The following is a 17,659-nucleotide window of genomic DNA, read 5'->3' as shown; positions in this document are numbered from 1 at the left end:
AGAAGCAGGTGTTTTGATTCTTCTTAACATCTCTGCGGCCTTTGATACAATCGACCACAGCGTTATGGTTCAGTGGTTGGCCCAGGCTGGCTTCAGAGCCCTGCCACAAGATTGATTTCTTTTTTATCTGATCGCCATCAAATAGTCTCGCTTTTCCCCCTTCTGTGCTGCTCCTTATGCAATTTTGTGTGGTGTCCCCCAGCCCTCCCTTGCTGTTTAACCTTTATCTTCGTCCACTTGCTGATTTTATTAAATCTTTTGGCGTCCGATTTTACACCTATGCAGACAATACCCAATTACTTTTTCTGCTTGATTCTCAGATATCCGACCCCCCTTCTAATCTGAAGAATTGCCTCTAAGCAGATTCAACCTGGGTGACTAACAACTTAAGAGCAGCAAAACCGTCCTGTTTTTTGGTACCCCAACCCCTAGCTATTCCTGGAATTCCACCTTCTGGCCTCAGTCATTAGGTGACCTTGCTGCACCTTCCTCCATTGTCAAGAGCCTAGGGGTAAGGATTCTCCACTCTGGCTCCCGAGATGCCCCAGATTGCCTCAGTTTGTAGTGCAGGTTTTCTCAGACTGAAATAGCTCAAGAAGGTTTGCCTTTTCCTCATTGTACCTGCCGTGCTACAGTGGTCATGCTCATCTACAATAGGTTCCCATGATTACTGTAATGGGATTTACATAAGTCGACCAGACTATCTGATTCAAAGACTTCAAATTCTTCAGAATGCTGCAGCTCGTCTAGTCTTCGGTGCTTCTAGACTCTTTGTTGGGTAAAGTCCACTGGCTTCAGGTTAGGAGACGGATTGAGTTTAAGATTCTGTGTATTGTTCACAGGGCCTTTTAATAGACCGGTCCTATTTTTCTGCGTCACAAACTCAACACATGTTTCCTTTCCCGCAGGCTACTTTCTAGCGACAAAAATCTCCTTGCATTGTCACTATTCCACAAGTCGAGATCGGGAGGCTGCTCTTTTTCCACTCAGGCTCCCAGGCTTTGGAAGGCTCTCCTTCTGGCACTTCACATTTTTAGGAAACAACCAAAGACCCTGTTGTTCAATGCTTAAACTTTTCCTGTTTTTTATGTTCCTCCTGTTTTTGTCCGGTTTCTCTTTTCTTAGCTTCCAAGCTCAATACATACATACATACATACATACATACATACATACATACATAAATATGGAAGATTGTATGTTATATTATCTAGCCATTTTATATTAGCACACGGATTTGAATTATGAGATCCTAGGAGCCAAGCAGTATACAGGACTGCAGGGTAATAAGTCCACATTTAGCCATGGAGCCTGCCGGCGTGCAGAATTCCATCTCCCACATCGGCTGCTGATGCTCCATACACCTCGTTTCCCAACAGCCCACTGCCCCCTGTCACTTCTGGCAGGCCCACTAACTCTTGGGTTTAGCCCACATTGCCATGCCCTTGGGCCCCTGTCAGCACACACTCCCGCATCAACCGTCACCACACGACTCCCCCAAAGCGTTTTAATAAACAAAAGATGTGTTTCATGGCAGGCATCTTATGATGGACTTCTGTTCGTTTTTTTCTCATTTGCACACCATTTCATGGACTTTCTTTAGCAACCATTCCAGTGGTCGGTTTCTAATAGCATTCATACCAAGGCCCCCTGGGCAATACTGGTGGCTATGAGCCGTAGTAGCCTCCCAATGAGCTCTTGCTTCAATCGGGCCCTTAAACCGATCTTCCGTGCTCACAGCCACCAGTATTTATCACGCTCTGAACAACAATGCTTGTGTGAAAATATTAGCATATCAGCAGTTTCATTGCAGAAAATGCAGCAGAAGGGGTCAATAATTCCAAGGTCTGTCCCTTATTGGTTCTAGTTTTAGACAGAACATTCTATCCCTATTGGGTGCAATGTTCAAATAGCAATAATGGCCACCTCCTCTGCGATTACCACCTGGCAATGGCTACCTCCTCTGCGATTACCACCTGGCAATGGCTACCTCCTCTGCGATTACCACCTGGCAATGTCCACCTCCTCTGTGATTGCCACCTGGCGATTGCTCTTGGAAAATGCCATTATTTCTTAATGTTCAACAGTATATGGATCGAGCACAGAATGTCTCCCTATCATGCAGATATATGCACCCTTTTTTGACAGTTGCCAAATATCAATGAGCCCCTAATTTAGGCAGACTGTTTACTTTGACTAAGCTTAAACAGGTTGCTTGGAAGCACATAGGACTACTGTTTTAGATGTGTTGTGTAGGTTATCATCATGCAGTAAATTTAAAAAATGTTTAATGCACTTTCACAACTTCGTGACTGTGCTGCAAAGACCGATTGCTGGAGATAATTTCTTACGGTCATATTGTCAATTCATATTTTTTTCTTTATATGCTTAACACTTTCTCCAGCCCTGTAACCGAATCCTTGGTAGAGCTTTCCACGATCTGTTGGCTTCATTCTTAAAGATCTTCCATTGTAAAGTATTATCGCTTTCACTCCTGCTGTGGGAGGCGGACATGGCTGATAAGGGACTTCCAGCCCAAACCTAAGCAGGCCCGAACGAAGCTCCCTTTTGCCTCCCTACATTTGCAAACAGAAAAAAATTGAGCCACCTGATTGGCTGAGTGCCCTACTCCGAGTGCGGAAATTCCTTTAAATGCTAAAATTGACTAAAATATCCCTGGTTTAGTATCTTTGTGAATATGAATTCAGTCACAAAGTTCTGAATTGCATAAAAAGGCTTTTCTCACATAGAACAATGATGAGTTAGAACCCCTTTATTAAAAGTCCACAAAGTATCAATACCAGAGAACTTAATAGTTATTAACTAAAAAGAAAAACATTAAAACGTTTGCCAATGGGCATACACAGGTGTAGTGAAATAAAACACGACACACATATCATGGTCCAATGTATCAAAGGAAACATGGTGCACATTAAAGAGTTTGCAAACTTTGAAAATATTTTGGCCTAGGTAAGTTCCGATGACCCCAAAACACTTTTGGGAGAACCAATTATCATTTAACTATGTTTCCCTTGCTATGGTATCATTGTGCAATATTTCACTGCTGACTGCGGAGGGAGAAAACTCGTATACAAGTTCTTATAATATTATGTACCATTTATATTGTGCTCACTGCAAACCAAATTGCCTGTTGGCACTGATTATAGGTGTTACTATGAAGCATATCAATTGTAATCATTTCATCATTCACAGAAGAATGAAAGGCTGAGTCAACCCTGCCAAGAATCAAACATGTGATCGCAGGTTTTACAGAGGGACCAGAGCCAAGCGTTTACCTTGTCGAGCCATCTCACCAGCTACATCTTAGTGACAACATTGCCATAGGAACGAACACCAAAGTTTGCCTTAACTCTAGTTTGGCAAGTGATGGGTAGCATCATTTCCCGAGTTGCTAGAGCTTTGGGAGGGTTCTCAAATTGTGTAGCATGAAGGAATCATAGGTTGTATGAACTGCTTCATTTGAATCAGATTGGATTGCAGATTGCCTGTGGGCTTAGTGTGCTTTATAAATAAATAAATAAATAAATAAATAAATAAATAAATAAATAAATAAATAAATAAATAAATAAATAAATAAATACATAAATAAGGTTTCTGGGCACTCCCGGACTCTGGCACTCTGGGACTCCCAGTCACACCTTGTGGTACTAGAATGGGTGACTCGTCACATCATTTCAGATGAGGCAGGGTCCCTCAAAGCAGGGGGCTGTCACAGAAACCAGGTGGAATTTCAACTTGAAAGAAAACTTCCTTTTGTCTGGGTTCAGAAATGTTTCCGGCATGCATCTTGTGAGGCAATTGCAGTGGTTCTTAGATCAGCTGAACTTCTGGATGGGTGAGGATTTGTAGACTGCTCTAGGGGACGGTGTTTCTGAGTGATGTTGCTCTACTCTATAAGGAAAAGGACATAGGTTGTTATTTCTACTTCATATGATTGTTTTCTAACCACTAGGTGGCTGCTGAGGTCTCCTCCTCAAGAACTCTGCAACAGTGGTCTCCACCTCCCCATCTCTCATCCAGTGCACCAGGAGGTCTTTGAGGCAGGCTACAGAGGACATTAAAGCCATAACCTGAACTGTTCCACCAGCGTCTGGTAGTTTCACACATTCCATTTCCAGACTCTCTGTCTGCACATGGCAGAAACCCTAAAGCCGCTGCTCTTTGAACCATCAATTGGTATTGAGACACCACCAAACCACAGTTACGACTGTCTTACCAAAATGCTCTAAAGAACAGTGACATCACTTAATCACCTCTACAGACCCATCTGCATTTACACAAACACGTGCACATTTTCCAACCAGGTTTTCGCTCTGGCAGCCAAAAGAACGTAACCGGTTTACGAACTTCCAACACGGCAGGAAGGAGATCCAGTAGCTATTCTCCTACCACCTCCAGTCCTCCAATGAATGGTTGCACATGTGCCCAAGGAAGATATAAAATGGTTCCACTACTTCCCTAGATCCACAGTTACAAGCAGTAATCACTGGTTCATTCAACCTAGCGAGACACCTTTCTCATTCTCTTCCCTTCATCCATACCTAAGATTAAGCCAGGGATGGCGTGTTACCATAGAATAGAATGTGCTTCACCTCAGAGGATGGGCTACAAACGGGATTGCATTTTTTATCCCCTGAAAAAGAAAAGTTGTACGTTTTACCTAGGCCAGTCTCTAGCTTAGGTGCAATGATACCCTGGAGAATTGCCCGAGACCACTGAAATGTGTTAAACAACCTTAGAGATTGTCTGTAGGTTTCAAAACCTCTTGATTCAGGGAACCTTGTTAAAAGAAGTGGCAGAAGTTGCTGGTACACGGGTCTTTCATAAACAGCAACGTCAGGTGTTATGGATAAGCCAAAAGGAAATTATATGTTGGGGTTCACTTGCATCTGTCAGACATTTCGATATAGTCTTATTTTGGGGTTTGTGAAGCACTGGAAATTGATCATCTCCCTTAGGGGTCGCCATTATATTTAGACTTCTGACTAGAATATACAAAATATGGCATTGTGGGCCTGCAATATTTTATTTATGTTTGAGTTTTATTATGTGTTTATTCCTAGGGGTGCCACACAAAATGCCAAGAAATATAAAACCGGACATCTGTTACAATCAATAGGTGTGACATATGCTCAAGGAATAGGAAGCATTAGGTGAGGTAAGAGGACCAGGGAGTCTACTTAGTTTCAGTTGCTAGCCAAGATCTGAGATGACAGTTTATTGGCATAATGTGGGTGACACTTTTGCAAACGCACCATGGGTTACCGTCAATCTGGTGCTTGCAGGTTATTCATATTACGAAATACATGAAACAAGTGGACATTGGAACATGTCGGCTAACCTTTAGCAAGGCCAAAGCAGGCAAATGTGAGATTATCAGGTTATGGCCCAATGCAGCCATGCAGTGGAAGTACTACTTGTATGGTATAAGTCTGGTAGAGTCAAGTATAGAAGAAATGGGTTGGGGACGGTTACCTGGTTAATGTATGTGTGAAAATCCGAAATGGATCTTCTGTTCATGGAGCCAGATTTTCACATTCCCTTTGAACCTCTGGAGGAGTTCAGATATAAGATGATTGTTCTTATCAGGTTCAGGTCCAGTAGTGCCTGAGAATTATCAGTGTATAATTGGAATGACGTTGAGAAGAGTTCCATAATGTCTTCTAGGAATTTAAAGTAAATCTGATATATTGTAGGATATGTTATGGCGCCCTAAGGAACGCTACTCTCTTTGGGAACATTGTTGAGTTGAATTCCGCCATTTTAGGCCCTCACAGTGCAATTGTGAAGAGATTGTGTATCTTTCTATTAAAATATGCATCATAGGCAGACAGTACATTAAGGAGTCTTGGGACAGTTGGTGCATTGTGGTCAATGCTTCCAACATGTCCTCTTTCATGAAAAAGGGAATTGTTTCCATACTTTTGTTTGAGTGAAAACCAGATAGGTTTTCATGAAGAATGAGGTTCTCTTCACTAAGGAGGACCCCTTGGGTGGTAGTTATCTTTAATAATATATCTTTACCAATGCAAAAGGAAAAGCGACCCAGCTGTCATTTAAAACATAAAGGAATATTTCAGTTAATCAGAGCTCAAAAACAATCCATGTAGACCAAAAGTCAAGGCACTTATAGATCACGGGGATGGGACTGAGGTTGTGAGTGTTTGAAGCCCTGACCATAGATGTCTTATCATCAATTACGGCAGAATAACATGGGTGCATCGAAGGGTAGGCATGGTTCGAGAATATGAGTAATACAAAATAATATGAAAGGCAAAGCAGGAATGTAATGGGGTGTTGGAGAATAGTGGAGAATAAATTAAGTGTTAATGTACTGCTAGTCTAAAAAAGAGAAATATAAGAATGTAAATATTAGAAAGAGAATGGATTGTAGATGGGGCAGGAAATAGAGTTGGTTTTAACGAAACATGACTTACAGATGCTCTCCCAAAGAGACTTTACGATGTGCCTCCACATAGACCAGGAGAGGAATTAGTCAGCTGAATGGAATTCCTAAGAGATCTTCATGATACCGCCTACATCAATGGTACATATCTGAATGACAATATGAGGACGCCTTCTCCAGAGCATGTGATTGGACATCGCTGGTTTGGTTGCTACCCTGTTCCATGTGGCAGAGGCAAATGTTCTGGCTAAAATCGTGAGTAAATCTCCCTTATGTTGGTGTACATTAACTGTGGGCTCAAATTTCTCAAACATTTGCTCTCCGAATTGCAGTACAATTGTCCCTTTCACAAGAAGGACTTGATGTCAAATTCAAAAAACGATTGCATAATTATCCTCCCAGACTTTTCTGGAAATAAGATTGTTAAATTAACAGTGAATTGGTTGGGTCAAAGGGTTTTTCTTGCAATGATCAAATGGTTTAAAGGTAAAAAGTCCCGCATTCGCATGAATCGTATAGCACTGGTTATTCTAGCTGATTGGGTGATAATATGCATCTAGTTGACCATGTGACCAGCTAGATGCAGTTGTTCAAACTCTAGCAGTGAGTCTTTTCTTCTGAGAATTATATTTAGATACATGGGTTTCAATAAGTATTAAAATGAAAAAAGACCTTTAAAAAGAAAGGAATTTAACTGCCTAGAAACAGGGTTACATTGTGACACTTATCTTGTTTAGTTCATGCATCACTGCTAGAAAACCTAGTAAATGATACTTCATAAAACTGAGTCTTAGAGCAAAATATTCTGACCCTTTCAAAATATAATTTATAAAGATATTATATCAATTCTTTAGGCTCCAGATCTACATAATGCTGTTTTGTGCAACTGCCTGAAAAGTCTTGAATTTATGATAGACCACTTTATACATCTTGTATCATAGACCACATTATACATCTTGTATGATAGAATTCGATACAGCATGGGGCAGAAAAGAAGGTCATGGCAACTAAGTGCTCTGGAAAAAAAATTATGTTTTATTCAAGTGCTCTTCATTGTACCGAGAACAAAGAGAAATTAACAACCCATAAGCGAGGGCTGTGGAGCATGGCATTAAATGGGATCTGAATTCCCATATGTAGATTGTTGGCTATTGTTTCGAAATGGCTGGCTGGGTTCAAGTTGATTTTGGCTGACACTGATTGTACAATTGATGATTATATTTGTAATCTAATGAATGTGTGCTTGCCTTAAACTTTATAAATATTTTGTAGCGATAACCCCCTTGTTTGGGGAATGAAGGAGGAGGCAAGGTCCCACCAGCCCAATGCTAAAGCAGGTCTAAGCTAAACAAGAGTCTCAACGAGGGCAGTGGGAAGTTACAATCCCTGGCAGGCCCTGAACACAGGTGCTAACCATGTACTGTTATAATAATGAATTGTTCCTTTTTATAACGCGCTTAATAACAGGAATGGTTTCTAAGCACGGGGTTGGGATTCAAACCTGTGTTGCACTGTGTTGTCTTGCTTCCAAGACAAACGTGTTGCCCCTGAGCTACACTTCCTGCCAGTAACATAGTGGCAGGAGAACTATGAGCAGACTCCCCATTCACTTGCAAGATGAACTGGGCCCTGGAAATCCCCTGCCCCAAGAACGGGAGACTCTGCAATAGGACAAAGTTACTGACTTTATTAGCAATTTAAATGCGAGGGATTGCAACATGAACAATGCAACATTCTTCAAATGCCCTTGCTCTCCAGGCCCCTGTCATCACATTTTGTTGACTAGTGATGTCACAAAACCAAACTTACAGCCCAAAAACCTAACAGGGGAAGGGATTGGTTAATTAGGCGACCTATGTATGTATAAGCGATTAGTACGATCACTGGGTAAGCCGTATCTAGTGGCTTCTCTTGAGACCACCTCTATTTGTTACAAATACAAAGTTACAGGTTAGTATAAAGATGATTGGCCGGTGCAACATAGTGTAAGATTAGCGTGGAAGGTGTTAAGGGATTGGACAGAAAGGGCCTTCTCAGCCTTGGACCTTTGGACAGTTACCAGGCCAAGTGCGAATATTTAAGCTAGTGGGAATGACCCCAATGGTCCTCCATGTTCCCAATACCGTACCTTCTCCTATTTCCTAGGCCCTGAGACAGAATGATAGATCAGCAAGGAATATCGTGGCTTAGCACCACCAAAAATTGAATCCGCCAGTCACTAAGTCAAAGTTATGAATATAACTTTATTTTGTACAGATTCAAATATCAAAGCAGATAGCTATCTGGCTCCCAAGCACACTGTGAGGGGGTGAGTACTGGTCATCACAAATCATGCAGTATTTGTACACAGTCCTGGTCAGAGCCCAGCCCTTCTAAAAACTAATAAGTTACACATTTGGGTTTGTGCCCAGTTCACATAACAAATATAACAATATGTCATGATCTCTGCTTCCAAAAGATCAGGACTTGCCCGACTCCCTTGGAAGCAGACCCATAACCCCGGTTCCGAGTGCCAGCCAGTCCCAATTGGGACCTTTTGGACCCTGTCCTGGCGCCAGTGGCACCAGGCTCATAAAGATGCCCAGTCCCAGCGCTGGAAGCGCCGGGCTCATAATGCTTGGATGGACTTACCTGCAGCAGACCATGCTGCTTACTTACCTGCCAGTTGAACCCCTGATCCTCTTCTGTTTGGGACTACTTTTCCTGTTGGGTGGGGCAGGAGCCACTCCCTAGGTTCAGAACACTGGAACTCTTCTGGAAAGTAGGAACTCTTTTCTTACCTAGGCGTGGCTGTGGAAGGAGACACCTAAGCACTACAGGAGGCTATTTAAACCACACCCGATGGATGAATCTTGCTTTGCGTTATTCTGCATTCTCTGCAGCAGAACGCTCATCGTGTCTTCTGCTTCTGATCCTGGGCCTAAGGGAACAAAGGCTTACCATCCTGGAATCCAGTCTTCAGCAGCACCTGTAAAGACAAAGAAAGAACAGGTTAGCACTACGGTCTTCAGTGGCAGCGCATCTCTTACCTGGTCCATCGGCTGTCACCAACGCCTCACGCTGCATTCCGGCATCTGAAAGACAAAGGCTTACCTACTCTTCGCATGCTCCGGAGGTCTTCGCACTGCATTCCGGCATCTGAAAGACAAAAGCTTACCAGCTCTTCGCACGCTCCGGAGGCCTTCGGCGCTGCATCCCGCATCTGAAAGACAAAAGAAGGTGCGTTTAAAGACATTGGGCAACTTTATTACTCACGTGCCATTACTCCTTCCCACGCCGAATCCAGTGGGTATTCCAGCACCCTTCAGCTTCTCTAAAGCTCCGAACTTGTACCTGCAAGATAAAAGGGACAGTTAGTGCGCATCGTGAAGCAGGCTACAAGCGCTTACTTACGTGCTTCCAGGCGCTTCTATTCCTCACCCGGGTTCGATCCTCAACTCTCATCAGCCCGCCATCCGCCATCGCCGGAACCCTGCAAAACAAGAGATATCATTACAAAAGACTTTTAAGACATTTGAAGTGCCCAGAACTTACCGTTCGTGCAGTTAACGATGGACAGCAGTCCTCTGAGGTCAAGAGGCCTGCACCCTTATCCAGTGAAGAAACTGGTTACGGCACCCTGCCCCGAGGCAGATGGAGAGCTTGGCGTTCACTTACCTAAGGTGAGGGCGTTAACCTTTGGGGTTCTACAGGAGAAGAGAAAGGGAAGAGGAGAGAGGCACCCAATAACCCCAGTTCATTAATCCCATATTTTCTATCTGCAGACATCTTACCCTTCGAGTCAGACATACAGTGCACAGAGGTCCAGCCCAAAGAGCCAACCGTGTGTTACACATCACCTTTGAAGATACGGCATTCACCCAGTCAAGACCGGCGCCTCTGCGGGAATCATGTGAGCGTTACAGAACGCAAAGCCTACCGCAAAACTCCCACCCAGGCGCTATGGAAACCTCGGATACCGACCAGCTAGCCCAGTTACTTGGGGAACTAAGAGCAGAAGTGCATGGAGCCCGTCAGGAAACAAATGCTCTAAGAAGGGAACTGATTATTTCCAAGGAGCGAACAGACGATCTCGCTAGACAATTGCTACAGTCACAAGCCGGACAAACTCCGTTACCCGCATCAGGGGCAAATCTTCCTTCAACATCCTCTACGAACCCAGTGCAGATCAACCTACCTGGGAATGTACCTCTGGCTCCGCCCGAACGATTTTCTGGTGACCCAAAGAGGTTTGCAGTATTAATTAATCAGTGCCGGTTGCACTTCTTATGCCGGCCAGCAGCCTTTCCAACTGATCAAGCTAAGGAAGCTTTCGTGCTTTCGTACCTTAGTGGCAATGCGGCAGACTCGTCGATCCCTCTAGTTAATCAAGATGATCCGGTTCTCCATGATTTTCAAGCTTTTCAGCTCAGTATGGAAAAACTGTTTGCAAGACATTCACAGGGGCAGGCCTTGGACAATGAGCTCCTTTCATTGCGACAGGGTAATCAAGACCTTTTGGCTTATATTGCGTCTTTCAACAGACTGATAGTGGAAACTCGATGGCCTGAGGACAAAAGGATTACGCTGTTTTATAGAGGTCTACGTGGAGAGCTCAAAGATGTGTTAGCCCAAGTAGTGAATCAACCGCAAGACTGTTCGGACTATATTGACTTAGTCGTTCAAATTGACCACAGACTGCAGAACAGGAAGGCCGATCGTTCCAAGTTTGATGCTCGAGTATTTTCCAAACCACCAACTCCTACCAAAGGAGTAGACTCCGGGGAACCCATGCAAATAGGGGGCCTGAAAGGACCACTAACACAAAAGGAGCGGGAAAGGAGAAAACAGCTGCAATTATGCCTCTATTGGGGAAACTCGGGGCACTTTCTTCGAGACTGTCCGGTGAAACCAGCGAAGAAGGCAGTAGGAGCTGCAGTTACCAGGGTCACAAACTCTGAGCAGGGAAACGACCTCGCCCGACAAGAATAGAGGTCCTCTTGCTGAGCGTTAAAACCAGTTCTGTGACCTCGCATTTCGTGATACCTATGGTCCTCATTAGCCCTGAACATCCGGATCGATTACATGCGATTGAAGCTTACGTCGACAGCGGTGCCATCGGCAATTATGTGGATCATGAAATGGTTTTGAGGATGAATCTGACTCTTTGTCCAAAGGCTGTAAAGAACGTCATTGCTACGGTGGATGGTACGGAGATAGCCTCCGGACCAGTAACGCATACCACCCAAGAAGTGACGCTAGTAAGTCAAGATGGACACCATGAGAAGATCGTGTTCGATGTGATCAAGGCCCCTCAGTTCCAGATTATTCTAGGAATTCCTTGGTTAGAGAAGCACAATCCTCAGATCGATTGGCGAGCAAGAACGGTTCAGTTTCCAGAATGTGTCTCTACTTGTCACCCTCGACCTGGTGTTGCACTGGCAGCAATTTCCTCAGAGGCTCCCCAGTTACCTCCTGAATACCTAGAATTCCAAGATGTTTTCCGGAAGGATCAGGCTAACTCTCTACCTCCTCATAGGTCTTATGACTGCCAGATAGACCTGATACCTGGATCTACTCCTCCTTGTAGTAGAATTTATGCCCTCACCGAGCCTGAGAATCTTCACCTCCGACAATACCTGGATCAATACCTAGCGAATGCGTTTATTCGTCCTTCCAAGTCCCCTGCTTCCTCAGCTTTGTTCTTCGTTCCAAAAAAAGAAGGGGACCTTAGAACTTGTATAGATTATCGCGCCCTGAACCAGATCACCGTTAAGAATAGATATCCGTTACCTTTGATCCCTGAACTCCTGGACCAAGTCAGAAAAGCATGCATATATACAAAGCTGGATCTTAGAGGAGCCTACCACTTGGTACGAGTAAAAGAGGGCGATGAATGGAAGACGGCCTTCCGCACCAAGTATGGGCTATTTGAATATCAGGTCATGCCCTTCGGACTTTGCAATGTCCCGGCCGCCTTTCAATATTTTATGAATGATGTCCTCAGAGAGCTCATAGATGTGTGTGTTGTTTTTTACATTGACGACATCCTCGTTTATTCTTCATCGGAAACTGAACATCGGAAACACGTGAAAATGGTCCTCGAGAGATTGCGTCAACACAAACTTTTCGCTAAATTGGAAAAATGTGTTTTCAACGTGACTGAAGTTGAATTCTTGGGATTCATATTATCACCTAGCGGAGTGCGTATGGATTCAAAGAAGGTCGATGCAATTCTCAAATGGCCATCGCCATCCTCCGTAAAAGGTGTTCAAAGCATGTTAGGCTTCGCTAACTTTTACCGCAGGTTTATCCCCGAATTCTCTCGAATAGTCCAGCCCATCACCGCCTTGTTAAAGAAAAACAAACGTTTTGAATGGTCTACCGAGGCGGAACAAGCTTTCCAGAATTTGAAGACTAGATTTATCTCTGCACCGATCTTAAAACATCCTCGCCCAGAACTCCCCTACATCGTTGAAACTGATGCTTCGAGCCTTGCCATGGGGGCAGTTCTATCACAAAAGGACCCAGTAACCAATCAGTTGCATCCCGTGGCATTTTGGTCCCGCAAATTCTCGCCTCCTGAAATCAATTACACTTTTACTGATAAGGAACTTCTAGCTATCAAGTCCGCCTTTAAGGCTTGGCGGCATTATCTTCTGGGGGCCCGACACACCGTTACTGTGATTACAGATCACCGAAACCTGCAATATTTGAAAACCGCAAAAGCTCAATCCTCTAGGCAACTCCGTTGGGCACTATTCTTTGCCGAGTTTGACTTCATAATTACCTATCGACCTGGTACAAAAAACGGTAAAGCTGATGCCCTTTCTCGGATGGGAGTGGAAGAACATTTGATCAATCCTAAACCTGTACCTATCATTCCCGAACAAAGAATTCTAGGTGTAATCGCCACAAAATCCATAGAGGAAGTTAAGGATAAAGCCAGGCTACTGGTAACTCCAGCAGACATACAGAATTGGCATCTGCAGGGAAAGGACTTTACGGTGAAGGACAACCTATTATATTTCCAAGAACGGTTATATCTGCCCAGCACAGATTTACAGAAAAAGGTAATCTCTTGTTATCACGATTCTTTAATGGAAGGACATCCCGGTATGACTAAGACCTCGGAAAAGATCAAGTGCTACTTCTGGTGGCCGTCTTGGAAAAAAGATATCAGAGACTTTATAATGTCCTGTGGAGTATGCGCCCAAAACAAGAGTCAAAAGGAAAAACCAGCCGGCCTCTTATGCCCTATTGACATCCCGCCTCGCCCTTGGCATACGCTTTCTATGGACTTCATCACTGATCTACCTCCATGCTCCGGATACAATACGATCCTAGTAATCGTGGACCTATTCTCCAAGATGGCGCATTTCATTCCACTCAAAGGCTTACCAACAGCAGCAACTCTGGCCCGAGAATTTCTCGAAAACATCGTCCGACTGCACGGTTTTCCTTCAGTTCTAATTTCGGATCGAGGTAGTCAATTTATTTCTAATTTTTGGCGAAGTTGCTGTCGGTCGGCTCAAATTGATGTGAAACTTTCGACCAGCCACCACCCTCAAACCGACGGACAAACCGAGAGGACCAATCAAACTCTGGAACAGTATTTGCGCTGCATGCTACAACAAACTGAAAAAACTTGGAAAGATATCCTTTGGATAGCCGAATATGCCTACAATAACTCTGTCCACTCGGGAACTGGGAAGACCCCGTTTTTTCTTTTATACGGTAGTCACCCTCGAACCTCGGAGTTGGATCCACTCCAAGATCTTGGGACACCAGCAGTAGACCACCTGCATTCTACAATCACCCAAGCCTTTAAGGAAGCCGTTTCTCACCTTCAAGGGGCTAAAGAACAATACAAGAAAGGAGCAGACCAACATCGGAAGGAAGCCCCCCAATATCAAGTAGGAGATCAAGTCTGGTTATCCACCAAATATCTACCTCTAAAAGGACCACGCACATTCAACCCAAGATACCTTGGTCCCTATTCCATCACTACCATAGTAAATCCAGTAGCGGTCAAGTTGGACTTGCCCCCTCACATGAAGATACATCCGGTCTTCCACGTCTCTCTATTAAAACCCGTGCAACCTCAAACCCGACTAACTACATCTCCAAAACCTATTCTAGTTGATGAAGAACTCGAGTTTGAAGTCAAAAGCATTCTGGATTCCAAGATCTCCGAATCTAAACTATTTTACCTGATTGACTGGAAAGGCTACGGTCCCCAAGAAAGATCCTGGGAACCTGCAGAATATGTCCACGCGCCTCGTCTAATCAAAAGATTTAATCGAACATTTCCTAACAAGCCCAAACCCCCGGAGAAGCCCGGTTTGGGAGGGGCCTTGAGGGGGGGTGCTGTCATGATCTCTGCTTCCAAAAGATCAGGACTTGCCCGACTCCCTTGGAAGCAGACCCATAACCCCGGTTCCGAGTGCCAGCCAGTCCCAATTGGGACCTTTTGGACCCTGTCCTGGCGCCAGTGGCACCAGGCTCATAAAGATGCCCAGTCCCAGCGCTGGAAGCGCCGGGCTCATAATGCTTGGGTGGACTTACCTGCAGCAGAACATGCTGCTTACTTACCTGCCAGTTGAACCCCTGATCCTCTTCTGTTTGGGACTACTTTTCCTGTTGGGTGGGGCAGGAGCCACTCCCTAGGTTCAGAACACTGGAACTCTTCTGGAAAGTAGGAACTCTTTTCTTACCTAGGCGTGGCTGTGGAAGGAGACACCTAAGCACTACAGGAGGCTATTTAAACCACACCCGATGGATGAATCTTGCTTTGCGTTATTCTGCATTCTCTGCAGCAGAACGCTCATCGTGTCTTCTGCTTCTGATCCTGGGCCTAAGGGAACAAAGGCTTACCATCCTGGAATCCAGTCTTCAGCAGCACCTGTAAAGACAAAGAAAGAACAGGTTAGCACTACGGTCTTCAGTGGCAGCGCATCTCTTACCTGGTCCATCGGCTGTCACCAACGCCTCGCGCTGCATTCCGGCATCTGAAAGACAAAGGCTTACCTACTCTTCGCATGCTCCGGAGGTCTTCGCACTGCATTCCGGCATCTGAAAGACAAAAGCATACCAGCTCTTCGCACGCTCCGGAGGCCTTCGGCGCTGCATCCCGCATCTGAAAGACAAAAGAAGGTGCGTTTAAAGACATTGGGCAACTTTATTACTCACGTGCCATTACTCCTTCCCACGCCGAATCCAGTGGGTATTCCAGCACCCTTCAGCTTCTCTAAAGCTCCGAACTTGTACCTGCAAGATAAAAGGGACAGTTAGTGCGCATCGTGAAGCAGGCTACAAGCGCTTACTTACGTGCTTCCAGGCGCTTCTATTCCTCACGCGGGTTCGATCCTCAACTCTCATCAGCCCGCCATCCGCCATCGCCGGAACCCTGCAAAACAAGAGATATCATTACAAAAGACTTTTAAGACATTTGAAGTGCCCAGAACTTACCGTTCGTGCAGTTAACGACGGACAGCAGTCCTCTGAGGTCAAGAGGCCTGCACCCTTATCCAGTGAAGAAACTGGTTACGGCACCCTGCACCTAGGCAGATGGAGAGCTCGGCGTTCACTTACCTAAGGTGAGGGTGTTAACCTTTGGGGTTCTACAGGAAAAGAGAAAGGGAAGAGGAGAGAGGCACCTAATAACCCCAGTTCATTAATCCCATATTTTCTATCTGCAGACATCTTACCCTTCGAGTCAGACATACAGTGCACAGAGGTCCAGCCCAAAGAGCCAACCGTGTGTTACACATCACCTTTGAAGATACGGCATTCACCCAGTCAAGACCGGCGCCTCTGCGGGAATCAGGTGAGCGTTACACAATATTAGTATACACTTTTGACATGTTGTCCTATCCTTGAAGTTTCAATGGTGATGTTGGTTCTCCAGTTTAGGTTGATCCTAGTTTCAAGAAACAAATTCAATAGTTAATTGCTAAGGCACATAGTTATAGTTTATCTATACCATTCAGTTCTGATGTTTGTATATGGCTGATGCTATTGATGCAGACAACACTTTGAATTGAGGTTCACTGTAGCTTCAAGGTTTCTTAAAGACACTGGCACACTTTGTTGTATCCAGCTGTGTAGATCTTTCCTTGTTTCTTGAGCTTTAGGATAAGTCCTGTTCCAAGAGATGCACAAAGGGTTTCTTCCAAAACTCACAGTATTAGTTACTTTGCATTGTATGCCACTGTTTGAGGGATGATGAGTCTGTAGACATAGATAACACTTTGAATGAGAGTTCATTCTGACAACAAAGTCTCTTTGCACAGAACAAATAGTCTGCTCTTGGCAGCGCTAGTATTGACATAGGCTCAAAGGTCAGTCTGCTCTGGCAGCTGAAAACATGGTTAATCATTTCTGAACAGATAGCAAGAATCAGAATCAAAATGGCAGATGTTTTCCAAAATGGCGGCGAAGTCAATTCTGTCTAGATCTAGTTAAACATAGGCTTTTAATACAAATCTGAAATGGCTTAGAATGTTTATAATCAGACAGTATTTATGCGAATATGGTTTAACAAACCCTCCTTTTGGCCTAATCCAAGAGCATAATTCAAACATTCTGACCATACGATGACCTTGTATCATAAACAGAACACTCTGAGTTGCTGGATTCAAAAACATGAATTGCCATTAACTCTTTAATAATTATCTCCTGCATTACTAAGGCATTAGTTGTTTTTTCAGGGATTTGTATCTTAGGTGCTAGTGTACCTACAGCTTACACACAACATCCTCCTATCATGGAGTGCTTAATGTAGTGATTGCGTAAGCAGCAGTGGATGGACTATCTAGAAGTTTGAAGCTGGATCCATCGCAAAACAGCTCCCTTTGTGGATCTTTTAATGGTGTATCATTTAAATCAATTCAGCCTTTAGTCTCTTGTTCTGTGGTATAGAGCGGGTCATGTGACATCTCGTCACTGCAAGACATTTCTTGTGGAAGAGGCAATAGTTCAGCCAGATTTAATGAGCAACATCTCTTAATTTGAATATGCGGTGCAAATAGAATCAACTCATACCTTGTAAGCCGGGCTAATGTGAGATGTTGCATTTCCATTCTGTTTAATAGAACGTCTACAGAGTGAGGTACCATCACAGTTAGGGGGTGACCCAAAACCATACCCTCACTCTGTTTTACGGAAGCAGCGGCAGCAGCAACAGCTCTTAAACATCTCAGCAAAGCGCATGCAACAGGGTCAAGTGTGAAGGAAAAATAACCGCATGGTCTA

Source organism: Ambystoma mexicanum, chromosome 6p, assembly GCF_040938575.1.
Source record: "Ambystoma mexicanum isolate Mex_15411 chromosome 6p, UKY_AmexF1_1, whole genome shotgun sequence".
NCBI classification, from domain to species: domain Eukaryota; kingdom Metazoa; phylum Chordata; class Amphibia; order Caudata; family Ambystomatidae; genus Ambystoma; species Ambystoma mexicanum.
This window is presented reverse-complemented; position numbering follows the sequence as displayed.